The sequence below is a fragment of the Mustela nigripes genome, chromosome 3 (genome assembly GCF_022355385.1).
Source record: "Mustela nigripes isolate SB6536 chromosome 3, MUSNIG.SB6536, whole genome shotgun sequence".
Lineage (NCBI taxonomy): Eukaryota > Metazoa > Chordata > Mammalia > Carnivora > Mustelidae > Mustela > Mustela nigripes.
Genome location: NC_081559.1, coordinates 69,987,331 through 69,998,276, shown reverse-complemented (window position 1 = coordinate 69,998,276; position 10,946 = coordinate 69,987,331). Strand labels below are relative to the sequence as shown.

The 10,946-nt window shown below is 39.9% G+C and overlaps 1 protein-coding gene across 3 annotated transcripts in view; it reads left to right on the top strand.

The window, feature by feature from the left end:
* The window catches only part of ATF2 (activating transcription factor 2), an 83,523-nt gene that overhangs the window by 10,551 nt on the left and 62,026 nt on the right, over positions 1 to 10,946 (top strand). The window contains exons 2-3 of one of the 3 annotated variants that reach the window (XM_059394205.1): positions 5,074 to 5,191; positions 6,184 to 6,282. The exons of 1 other annotated variant lie outside the window; for it this stretch is intronic. The gene's annotated coding sequence lies outside the window, so the exon portion shown is untranslated. Of the gene's footprint in view, positions 1 to 5,073; positions 5,217 to 6,183; positions 6,283 to 10,946 lie in introns of all 3 variants that reach the window. One more of the 3 variants, XM_059394204.1, reaches the window with a different exon arrangement.

The following is a 10,946-nucleotide window of genomic DNA, read 5'->3' as shown; positions in this document are numbered from 1 at the left end:
GCGGGGCTCGATCCCAGGACCCTGGGATCATGACCCGAGCCGAAGGCAGAGGCTTTAACCCACTGAGCCACCCAGGCGCCCCCACAAACCTGAGGTTTAATGGTGCCTGAATTAAGGTAGGCTTTAAGACACTTTTTAAATAATCCCCTATGGGGATTTTTCTGTGGAGGTTTTACAACCTGGGGCAATGCATGGTAATGAAATTTGGTATGGATGGGAGTGGGAGTTTCTTTTGAACTGTGGAAGGATGAGGATTTAGGGAAAGTAGATTATTTTTAGGAAAGAAAGCATAGGGAAATACAGATAGGAAATTTTCTTACAATTTATCCTTCTCAGGTGTCCCTTGGAATGCATTAGTGTACCTTCAGTATTACATAAACCTGTTTGAATACTACCTTGAAAAGACTATCCTCTTCCTGCCTAGACCCTATCCTCCCACAAGGCCAGAAGCCCAGAGAGTCTTCTGAGTCCATGTCAAGAGAGACTTCGTTCCTTTCTCACATGAATATCTACTTTTTGAACCTTGTTTTTTGACACAATATCTGCTTCCCAGAATATTTACCATTAGCAGTGTTTGCCTCCTTCAGCAGAGCCCATTCCCCTTAACCATAGGTCAATTATATCCAAATATAGGCATACCCGAGATATGGTAGGTTAGGTTCCAGATGACCACAGTAAAGCAAGTCAGATAGATTTTTTGGTTTCCTAGTGCATATAAAATTTTTGTTTTCACTATGCTGTAGTCTATTAAGTGTGTGCTAGTATTATTTTTTTTTAATTTACATGCCTTAATTTAAAAATACTTTTTTGCTAAAAGAAAAGCCAACGATCATCTGAGCTTTCAGCCAGTTGTAATCTTTTAGCTGGTGTAGGGTTTTGCCCATGGTGGCTGTTCACTGATGAGGGGTGGTGGTTGCTGAAGGTGGGGTGGCTATGGCCATTTCTTTTTTTTTTTTTTTTTTAAGGTTTTATTTATTTATTTGACAGACAGAAATCACAAGTAGGCAGAGAGGCAGGCAGAGAGAGGCGGGGAGGCAGGTTCCCTGCTGAGCAGAGAGCCCAATGCGGGGCTCGATCCCAGGACCCTGAGATCATGACCCGAGCGGAAGGCAGAGGCTTTAACCCACTGAGCCACCCAGGCGCCCCTATGGCCATTTCTTTAAGTAAAACATCAATGAAGTTTACCCACGGAGGAACTTTCAGAGTTGGAGTTAGTCCTCTCAAACCCAGTCACTGCTTTTTCAACTAATTTTATGTAATACTCCAAATTCTTTGTCATCATTTCAATAATCTTCATAACGTCTTTACCAGGAGTAGATTCCATCTCAAGAAAATCACTTTCTTTGCTCATGCATAAAGAGCAGCTCCTCATTTGTTCAAGTTTTATCATGAGATTAAAACAGTTCAGTCACATCTTTAGGCTCACTTCTAGTTCTCTTGCTGTTTCCACCACATGTGTAGTTAATTCCTTCCCTGAAGTCTTGAACCCCTCAAAATCATCGTGAGAGTTGGAGTCAGCTTCTTCCAAACTCCTCTGTTAATGTTGATATTTTGACCACTTCCCATGAATCACAAATGCTGTTAATGGAATCTAGAATGGTCGGTCTTTTCTAGAAGGTTTTCAATTTTCTTTGTCTAGATCCATCAGAAGAATCACTATCTCTAGTAGCTACATTTTTATAAAAAATGTATTTCTTAAATAAGACTCGAAAGAATTACTCCTTGATTCATGTGCAGCAGAACAGATATGTTTAGTAGGCAAGAAAACACTAATCTTGTTACACATCTCTTAAGCATTTTGCGTGTCAGGTGCATTGTCAAGGAACAATAACATTTTGAAAGGAATCTTTTTCGGAGCAGCAGTTCTCAACAGAGGGCTTAAAATATTCAGTAAACTATGTTGAAAACATGTGCTGTCATCCAGAATTTGTTCCATTTATAGAGCACAGGCAGAGTAGATTGAGTGTAATTGTTAAGGGCCCTAAGATTTTCAGAATGATCAGGAGCATTGGCTGCAACTTAAAGTTACCAGCTGTATTAGCCCCCAACAAGAGAGCCTGTTCTTTGAAGCTTTGAAACCAGACATGAACTTTTTTCTAGCTATAAAAGCCCTGGATGGCATTTTCTTCCAATCTAAGGCTGTTTCATCTACATTAAAAATCTTTTGTTTAGTGTAGTCCCCTTCACTAATGATCTTAGCTAGATATTCTATATAACTTGTTGCAGTTTCTGTATTTTTTTTTAAAGATTTTTTAAAATTATTATTTATTCAACAAAGAGATAAAGAGCACAGGTAGGTAGAGTGGCAGGGAGAGGGAGAAGCAGACTCCCTGCTGAGCAGGGAGCCTGATGTGAGGTTTGATCCCAGGACCCTGGGATCATGACCTGAGCCAAAGGCAGCCGCTTAACTGACTGAGCCACCCAGGCGCCCTTGCAGTTTCTGTATTAGCACTTGCTCCTTCACCTTCTACTTTTTAAAGATTTTATTTATTTTTCAGAGAGAGAGAGAGAGAGAGAGGGAGGGAGGGAGAAAACAAGCAGCAGGAGCAGCAGGCAGAGGGAGAAACAGGCTCTCTGCTGAGCAAGGAGCCTGATGCAGGACTCTATCCCAGGACCCTGGGATCAGGACCTGAGCCAAGGCAGACACTTTAACCAGCTGAGCTACCCAGGCATCCCCACCTTCTACTTTTTATTTATTTATTTATTTATTAAGATTTTATTTATTTGGCAGAGATCACAAGTAGACAGAGAGGCAGGCAGGTAGATGGAGAGGCAGGCAGAGAGAGAGAGGGGGAAGCAGCCTCCCAGCTGAGCAGAGAACCTGATGTGGGGCTCACAACCTGAGCCGAAGGCAGAGGCTTTAACCTACTGAGTCACCCAGGCATCCCCACCTTCTACTTTTTTTTAAATTTTTTTTTTTTTAAGATTTTATTTACTTATTTGAGAGAGAGACAGTGAGAGAGAGCATGAGTGAGGAAAAGGTCAGAGAGAGAAGCGGACTCCCCGTGGAGCTGGGAGCCCAATGCGGGACTTGATCTGGGGACCCCGGGATCATGACCTGAGCCGAAGGCAGTCGTCCAACCAACTAAGCCACCCAGGCGTCCCCCTACCTTCTACTTTTTAAAAAAAAATTTTTTAAGTAATCTCTACACCCACTGTGGGACTCGAGCTCAAGACCCCAACATCAAGAGTTGCATGCTCTACTGATGGAGCTAGCCAGGTGCCCCCTTATCTTACACTTTTATGTTCTGAAGGTGGTTCTGAAGGTGGCTTCTTTACTTATACCTCATGAACCAACTCTGCCAGCATCCAACTTTTCTTCTGCAGCTTCCTCCTTCTCTCAGCCTTCTTAAAATTAAGGAGAATTAGGGCCTTAGTCTGGATTAGGTTTTAGTTCAAAGGAATGTTGTAGCTAGTTTGATCTATTCAGACCACTAAAAGTTTCAGTTGTAAGGCTGTTTCATTTATCTTTTGCATGTTCGCTAAAATAGCACTTTTGATTTCCATCAAGAAGTTTACCTTTGCATTCACAGCTTGGCTACCTGTTTGGTCCAAGAGGCCTAGATTTTGGCCTGTCTCGGCTTTCAACATGCCTTCCTCACTAAACATAATCATTTCCAGTTTTTGGTTTAATGTGAGAGACGTGCCCCTCTTCCTTTCCCTTGAACATTTAGAGGCCATTGTAGGGTCATTAATTGGTCTAGTTTCAATACTGTTGTGTCTCAAGACAACACAGGGAAGCAGAAAGAGAGGGAGAGAGATGGAGGAGCTGGTAAGTGGAACAGTTAGAATTTACAGAACACTTACCAGTTAAGTTTGCTGTCTTATGTGGGTGTAGTCCCTGGCACCCTGAAGCAATTGTAATAGTAACATCAAAGATCACTGATCACAAGTCACCATAACAAATATAGTAAGAGTGAAGAAGCTTGAAATGTGCAAGAATTACCAAAAGGAGACACAAAGGCATGAAGTGAGCAAATGCTGCTGGAAAAACATGGCACCAATAGAATTGTTCCATGCAGTGAAGACTGCCAAAAACCTTCAGTTTATAAAAAATGAACTGTCTGTGAGGCATAGTAAAGTGAAGCTCAATAAAATAAGATACACCTGTATAAGAAAAACATATACAGTAACTAGGGTAGGGTTGCAGTGGTAAAAGAGAGGTCTTTACATCTGTGTGTTTCAAGTTACCAAAAAAAAGTACTGTTTAATATGTTTCAGAGTCATTAATCTTAACACTGCATGCATAAAACATAAGCTGTATAGGCCAGGCCAGGTATAGCTTGCTAGCTTAATCTTCTTGCCTTTCTCTTGAAGTGAAGACCAGAAGTCCATCTTGCTGTTTTCTAGGGTGTTAGTTCCTGGTCTTTTGTGAGCAACTGCTAAAATAAGAACACAACACTCTGTAGGAAAATCTGAAGCCCTACTTAAAAATACACATTTCCCTGAAAAACAATTGCAGAAATTTATCTCTGCCTAGAAAATATGAACCTTTACACAGAGACATTTGTCCTTTGAACTGCTGCTCCATTTATAGTCCTTATTTTACATTTGTATAGCTAAATATCCCCTTCAGGTCCCTTTCCCTTAAAGGAACAGTCTGTAAAACAGAATTTTGATGCCAGCTTTGAAATGAGAGTTTTCCAGCGTCTAGTATTCTCATCAGAGTTTTAAACATGAAGACTATTTCAGCAGCCTTATTCAAGGTAAAGTGCATTCCTTCTTTTCAATAGTCTGCAATAGGGACATCTCCAAAGTTCATACACAGCCTAATAATGAGAGTTCAGTCCTTAAATAATGGTAGAGGAGAGTCTGCTTTCCTTTTTAATCTTGTTCCAGGATGACTGCCTTTTTCTAATGGAATTGGTAACTTGGTTTTCTGCCAGGTTTTTACCCAGACCCGCTTGGGCACTCCATTACTTACATAATGGTCCTGTGTTAATCGTTTCTGAGTTTTGTGGACTGCATATGTGAATTTATCCTCTCCAACTACAACTTACTTAGGTTGTTTCTTTGCTCTTGCATTGTTATTCTGGTCTTCAGATTTCTCTCTCTTTTCTTTGTCACCTACAGATTGGCCTTTTATATTTAGAGAAGTTCTTTATGAACACTGGTCTTGCTCCTTGGCCACTGGCAGGACTTTCTGCTTTTGAAAGCTCCCTTCAGCGGACTGCCAAGACATTTCTACAAGGTATCCAACCATCTTACATTTTCAGGTGAGGTGTATAATGACAGAAATGTTGACTGGTATTCATTTTCTTCTTTTTCTTTATTATAGATGCTCCAATTTTTAACTAAGCACATGACGAAATTAAGAATTTATTTCTCAGCCTGGTATAGCTGTTACATTCTGGTGTATGGAATGTAAATAAAAGTTTCCTGTGAGTTGTTGGAAATAGCAGGCTATTGCTCATCTCATTCTCTTTCCTGCTATCTGATCAGCAGATGTTATGGTTAGACCTTAAGCACTTATTTTAAACCATGAAGGGGACACCACATATTGAGGATGGGAAAACAACAAAATAGAAGGAGCCTAATGATCATGATTTGGGATTACCTGTGCTTTTATGTGAGAGAAATTAACTTCTGAATCATTTAAGCCATTGTTTTGAGTTTTCTGTCACTCATAGCTGAACCCAATCCAGCTGATAGAGGCTGGATTGGGTTCAAGCTGTTAACAAATGAAAAGCATATGAACTGGGTCCCCTGGATGGTATGCTGCAGCCCTGACACAAGAAGAAATTTTTATCTCTATATAAAAAGTGGAAGAAAAGAAAACAAATGTTATCATCTCCACTCAGAATTTTGATGATCAGATTCAGCACTGCCATTTCACCTATTATGTATGACTACCCCCTGCACCCCATTAAAAAGCTACATTTTTCTCCTTTCACCAAGATTCCATTGCTCTACTTCCATCTTTGAAGCTGTTACACCTCTAGGTAGCATTTTGCTAGGAGTTACAGGTGACCACAGGATAAACATCTTCCTGGAGCGTTGAAACTTTTAGAGGGAACCTTAATTTTTATATCAGAAAATAATGGCATGAAAGACAAACTTGACATACATTTTTAAAGTAAATACTTAAACATTTTTGTGTCAGAGTTCAACTGCATGAGCCTATTTCCTCAGATCTCAGAGAGTAAGGTGTTCAGTCTTTTTTCTACCTCTCCTTTGTCCTAGGGATACTCAGATGGAAGCTTGAGAAGCAGTGCTTACTTGATTAGAGCTAAGCGATTCCTGGCAGCGGTCAATAAAGCTCATGGCCCGCCAGTTAGAAAGGTAAGATGCAAAATGTAAAAATGTTTTTTTAATTTTTTTAATTTTCCAGTTGTCTCTCAAATATTACTGAATTCAGCAGGTGCTTCCAGATTGTATCCTCAGGGTGCTAGTGTCCTACCATATTGATAGTGTTTAGTGGAAAAAAAAAATTGGAGGTTTAGTAAATTTGGAAATGTTCTTTTGGAGGTACAGTGCATATCCACAAAGAAAAGCACACAAAGACTTAACATTAAATTGTTTAAATTTTTTTTGAAAGATTTTATGTATTTGTTAGGGAGCATAGTAGGGAGAAAGGCAGACAGAGGGAAAAGCAGGCTCTGTACTAAGCGAGGAGCCTGATGAAGGACTCGATCCTAGGAGCTTGGAATTGTGATCTGAGCTGAAGGCAGACACTTAACTGACTGAGCTACCCAGGTGTCCCAAATTGTTTAATTTTAATTCAGAGCCTTCTAAACTTAACCTGACTAGGGAATTCTCTATAGCAAAGGGATCCCCCCATATGAAGGTCCCAATTCTTCTAGGATTTTATACATGATAGTAACAAGAATTACTCCTTGAGGGGCACCTGGGTGGCTCAGTGGGTTAAAGCCTCTGTCTTAGGCTCAGGTCATGATCCCAGAGTCCTGGGATCAAGCCCCGAATCAGGCTCTCTGCTCAGCAGGGAGCCTGCTTCCTCCTCTCTCTCTCTGCCTGCCTCTCTGCCTACTTGTGATCTCTGTCTGTCAAATAAATAAATAAAATCTTAAAAAAAAAAAAAAAGGATTACTCGTTGAAGTATATCCTTTCTTTCTTTTTTTTAAGTGCCCAATATGGGGCTTAAACTCAGGACCCCAAGATCTAGAGTCACGTGCTGTACCTACTGAGCCAGCCCAATACTCCGAAGTATTTTCTGTAGTCCAAAAATATTTTGGATAAAAAGTATTGCCCATTTGAAGGCTGTACATGGTAACTGAAATATCAACATTTATTTGCTTTTGTATTGAGTTAAATCAACAAAATTTAGTTCCATGATTATTCACACTGATCAGAAATATTAATAGGAAGTTATACAGTTCTCAAATACACCTTTTTTTTTTTTTAAGATTTTATTTATTTATTTGATAGAGAGAGATCACAAGTAGGCAGAGAGGCAGGCAGAGAGAGAGGAAGAGAAGCAGGCTCCCCGCTGAGCAGAGAGCCCGAAGCGGGACTCGATCCCAGGACCCTGAGATCATGACCTGAGCTGAAGGCAGTGGCTTAACACACTGAGCTACCCAGGCGCCGCTCTCAAATACACCTTTATTGAAAATCTTCAGAGTGTGGTGATGTTAAAGTTATAAAATGCAGTGGTTTCTCGTTCTAAGCCATTTATAGTTTGGGGATATAGCTTCTAAAAATGGAAGCCATTTATAGTTTGGGGATTTAGCTTCTAAAAATGGAAGGAAAATATTGGTAAATTAAATGTGATCTGGCATACAAAATCTTTCAAAACATGGTAATCTAGTGATAGACTTTGTCAGATATATCAAGATATACAAGCAGATTGATTGGCCTGTGCTGTTACATCTGAATCTGAAGGTTCAGATCAAAAGAGAAACCATGTGTAAATGTACAGCTAATTTGCACAAAATTTAGAAAATAAATATATATGTATAATGTATTTGAAAAATAATTTTTTTAAGTAATTTTTTTTTAAAGATTTATTTATTTGACAGAGGGAGATCACAAGTAGGCAGAGAAGCAGGCAGAGAGAGAGAAGGAAGCAGGCTCCCTGCTGAGCAGAGAGCCTGATTCGGGGCTTGATCCCAGGACTCTGGGATCATGACCTGAGCCGAAGGCAGAGGCTTTAATCCACTGAGCCACCCAGGTGCCCCTTGAAAAGGTAATTTTTAAGCAGGAAACTTTAAGGAGGAAAGTAAGGCAAACTTTCTCTTGCACACTGATATATATATAATATATATATGTTAAATAATTTTTGAGCTACTTGACCAACTTAAATGTTCAAATCCTCATTTGGTTAGAATTGATTTCCATAAAATGTAATTCCAGGGGCACCTGGGTGGCTCAGTCAGTTAAGTGGTCAACTTTTTTTTTTTTTTTTTAAGATTTTATTTATTTATTTGACAGAGATCACAAGTAGGCAGAGAGAGAGGAGGAAGCCGGCTCCCCGCTGAGCAAAGAGCCCGATGTGGGGCTCGATCCCAGGACCCTGGGATCATGACCTGAGCTGAAGGCAGAGGCTTTAACCCACTGAGCCACCCAGGTGTCCCAAGTGTTCAACTTTTGATTTCAGCTCAGGTCATGCTCTCAGGGTTACGAGATCGAGCCCTGTGTCAGGCTCTGCACTCAGTGGGGAGTCTGCTTCTTCCTCTTCCCCCAACCCCCCGAGACTTTTTCTTCCTCCCTCCCTCTCTCCCTGTGCCCTTCCCCCTACATGTGTGTGTTCCCACCCCCTCAAAAGTAAATAAATCTTTTTTGAAAAAATGTAGATTCCATGAGGGCAGGGACTGTGTCTGTATCATTGTACCCTTAAGTGCAGCACAATTTCTGTCTTCCTACATGTACTCAATAAATATTTATTGACTAAATGACTAAGTAAATGAGTGATCTGAATTTCAGGGTAGAGAGAGTAAATGGAGGGTGAGCAGTTACTAAGATGGGTAGGTGGGAAATGAGCACATTCTAGACTGAGATAGAGCAGATTAAAAGTCTGTATGAAACTAGAGCCAAGGGATTAAGGAGTAGCATAAGACTGGGCTAGAAGGCAGGGGCCAGTCCATATGCAATGGTCTGGAGGCAGTATTATGGATTTGAGGCCTTATCCTAAACATTTCTTTTTATAACTGATCCTTTCCTCTCATTTTGATGGGTACTGCTGGTGTGCAAGTCATCATTCTCTTTTCTGAATTTAGCAGTAGTTTGTACTGACTTTCTTATGCATAGTGTTGCCCTTTAATCCATCCTCCATAGTTCTGTTAGATCTTGCAGAAATTCCCCTTTGATTATCTAGTTCATCATCATAAAATCTTTACATTTTTTTACAGCAGAATAAAGCACACTTATTCTTTAAAGGGCCAGATAATGGATATTTTAGACTTTATAGGGGTCACATATGGTCTCTGTTGCTTATTCTCCTGCCACCCCCGCCCATTTAAAAATGTGAAAAACTTGCTTAGCTCAACATCTTTTACAATAAGAAATTATAACATTTATAGTCCTGCGGCTAACTAGAGGATCAGTAAAATTAACATTTTAGAATCCACAGATTTTTGGGTGCCTGACTGGCCCAGTCAGAAGAGCATTCAGCTATTGATCTCGGACTTGTGAATTCGAGCCCATGTAGGGTGTAGAGATCACTTAAATTAAAAAAACTTAAAATATTTTTTTAATTAAAAAAATATTTAATTATATTTATAACCTCCGAGTGGCAGTGTGATGGGGGTGGTGAGGGTGGAATCCAAACTCCTTGCCAGGGTTTGCTTCTCTTTCTGGCCTTATCTCTATTCCCTTCAACCTTATATACACATGCTTCAGCCATCAGAAATTCCTAAAGATCCCTCAGTGTACTCTGCTTCATTGTGATTCTACACTTTTGCTGTCTTCTCTGCCGAAAACATCATTCCTCGCTACCTGATGCCTCTACCGTTGAGACTGTACTCAGGCACTACTTCTTCAGTAGTAGCCTTCCCAGACCCTCTCTCCACATTTGGCCATGTACTTTTCTTAGTTAGGGGTTAGAAACTTAACCAAATGAATTCAGGTTTTTTTTTTTGTTTGTTTGTTTTTTTTAAAAGGGCTCATACTCAGAATACAGAAGACTTGCATGATTCAGTCACAGAAAGCATAGCCAGGCATTACAGAAACTACTTTCCTTCTTGGCTGCGTGGTTTCTCATCTCTGTTTTTCTGTGCCTACCCTCTTCTGGGTTTCATTAATTTCCTAACAGTATGAATATGATAGTAAATGTCTACCAGTCTGGAGTATGATTTGGAATCTCTGCTGCCCACCTCTGTTTGGCTGATTTTTTTTCTTTTTACAAATTTTCTGGAAGAGGTAATCTGATTGGCTTTGCAGAGGTGTCTTCCCTGGTTCACTTGAGGCAAGTATGTTAGGGTCTGGGATATTACAGGATTGCCCTTCACTGGTAATCTGGGTCTCCCAAGGAGAGTGTTGCTGAGGAGAGATGACCAGCTCCATAATCTTAATCTCCCATGTTTACATAGTGCCTGTGTATATCTTTATTATTATATGTATATCACTGAATTATACTTGTTTGTCCTTACTAATCTGATTTTGAGGGCAACACCATATCTCTTATTCTTAATATGGCATAAGGTACAAAATAGGCAGATATTTTCCAAATGCATTTTATAAAGTAGTTGTATTAGAAATTTTGGGGAATGCTATGCATTGTACCTATCATCTAGTATTATCCATATTTTAGAAACCTGCTTTGAAACTTGAGTAAATGCTTTTACAATAAGAAATTATAACATTTATAGTCCTGCGGCTAACTAGAGGATCAGTAAAATTAACATTTTAGAATCCACAGATTTTTGGGTGCCTGACTGGCCCAGTCAGAAGAGCATTCAGCTATTGATCTCGGACTTGTGAATTCGAGCCCATGTAGGGTGTAGAGATCACTTAAATTAAAAAAACTTAAAATATTTTTTTAATTAAAAAAA